General features: G+C 37.8%; 1 long non-coding RNA gene across 1 annotated transcript; it reads left to right on the top strand.

Annotated features, from left to right (window-relative positions):
• The first annotated feature begins 741 nt into the window (after positions 1-741).
• On the top strand, positions 742-1,750 carry LOC149912984 (uncharacterized). The gene is made up of 3 exons (XR_016462023.1): positions 742-811; positions 1,238-1,377; positions 1,652-1,750. It is a non-coding gene; the product is annotated as an uncharacterized LOC149912984 (long non-coding RNA).
• Positions 1,751-2,108: the final 358 nt, after the last annotated feature.

Below are 2,108 nucleotides of genomic sequence, written 5' to 3'. Positions count from 1 at the left end.
TTTTTTGTCTGTCTGGATGAAAGACTTTGTTGGTATGTCACCACTTAAAACTTACTTTTTACTTAAATCTACATGTGCCAGAGATATAAGAAAGAAGATTTAGTCAGTTATTAATCATTTTTATTTGCATGTAGGCTGGGCCCAGTCCTTCCCTGTCAGCTTTTTGCTCATCAGTATCTGAATATCTGAGTGGTCCCTGTTACATAGTATAGGTCTGGGTATATGTCTAGAGGTTCTTTTCAGCTTAGTAAGAGCTTAAAGATTCAGCAGCTGTTAAATGCCAAGTAAGCTCTTCTTTTGCTGTGAAAAGAAAAATTCTGTAATTCAGAAGTGAACTAGGAGGATTCCAGTTATAATATCTGTAGGTGCTGGAGGCTATTAAAGGGAAGCAGTTACTTAATCAAAATTACCTTTTATCCCCTTTGATCTCCCCTTCCCTTCCCTTCCCTTCCCTTCCCTTCCCTTCCCTTCCCTTCCCTTCCCTTCCCTTCCCTTCCCTTCCCTTCCCTTCCCTTCCCTTCCCTTCCCTTCCCTTCCCTTCCCTTCCCTTCCCTTCCCTTCCCTTCCCTTCCCTTCCCTTCCCTTCCCCTCCCCCCTCCCCTTCCCTTCCCTTCCCCTCCCCTCCCCCCCTCCCCTCCCCCTCCTCCCCTCCCCCCCTCCCCTCCCCTCCCCCCCTCCCCTCCCCTCCCCTCCTCTCCCCTCCCCTTCCTTTCCCTTCACTTTTTCTTCTCTTCTAAGATAAATACATAGAATTTAACTTCAAGATTTTATCTCTGGCAGCTAGAATAAATTGCAGAAGTTTGCTAGAAGAGTAAGTACTTATTTTAAAGTATATTTTTAATAATTGGCTTAGAGAATTTTGCAGAGATCTAGAATTCATCTTCACCTATCTGATTATTGTGTCACTAAGTTAGGAACTGAGGATAGCTTTAGAGCACTAAAAAATAGGTTTTTCTTTCTTTCATTTTCTCTTTCAATAAGCAGAAACATAGATTCATGTGACCAAACTGTTTTTCACAAACTCCATGTAAGATTCTGCTTTAAAATATATAGTATTTAGATTGCAGCAGACTTGAGAGGGGAGGAAAAAAAATAAAAATAAAAATAAATAAAAATAAAAATAAAGAAAAAAGAAAAGAAAGAATATAGTACAGGAAAGAAAAGAAAAAAATATGAAAGAACAAATAGGAGGGAAGGGAAATGAGAAAATGTTTTATTATTATTTGAACATTTGCAGTTGCTGACATAAAGTGGGGAAGAACAGCCCCTCTGCTGACCAGTGCATACTGCTACAATGACGTCAATATCCTTATATTCTGTGCCATCCTGAGAGAGAACAACAGCCATCATGGGCCCTGCACTACCTTCCCAGAGAATGTAAGAGTATCCAATTTGCACAACAGCAAGATCAAAAGTTTGGTTGTTCAAAGCAGAGTAACGTCTATATCGTTTTTCAAAGAAGACTGCAAGTGGTTCCCTTCAGCTTATGATACAGAGGTGTCACTATCAGATACTGGGAATAGATAGCAGTGTTTCTTGATGGGGAAATGTCCTGTGCTATCACAGTCTCCTTCTGTCTCTTGAAAAGCTGTGGGTTCATAGTCAAGTATGATTATGAAATTACGTTATTTCTTTTTCTTTTGTTTTTCAGATTTTAAACACAAATTCAATATAGAAGAAATGATATAACTGAAGAAATAGCATAAGAGGTATAAAAAAGCCAACAAAAGAAGGAAGAACCCCAAGCTTATCAAGGATAACAGTTTTGTGCACTTATCCTACTAGATCGAATTAACCTCTGCCAAAAAAAAAAAAAAAAAAAAAAAAAAAAAGCCACATCAGCAGACATAGAGGTTTCATGCTAACAACCCCAAGCTACATTGCCAGTGTGTGCCCCTATGTCATATATATATATTTTTCTTTTCTGGGGAAGTTTAGACCCATTTCTGGGCAAAAAGATCTTTAAAAGTCTTTTGCAGAAATTCGTAGTAAGTTTGAAAATATAAGCATACTTTTCTATAGAGAATTCAAAATTCAGTTTGTTCATATTTAAAAGTTGTCTTTTAGGAATACTTATTTAATAAAAATTATGGAAAGTATGAAAAAAA

The sequence above is a fragment of the Phasianus colchicus genome, chromosome Z (genome assembly GCF_987193195.1).
Source record: "Phasianus colchicus chromosome Z, bPhaCol1.hap1.1, whole genome shotgun sequence".
Classification (NCBI taxonomy): Eukaryota; Metazoa; Chordata; class Aves; order Galliformes; family Phasianidae; genus Phasianus; species Phasianus colchicus.
The sequence above is the reverse complement of the archived record's forward strand: the minus strand, read 5'-3'. Positions and strand labels throughout refer to the sequence as shown.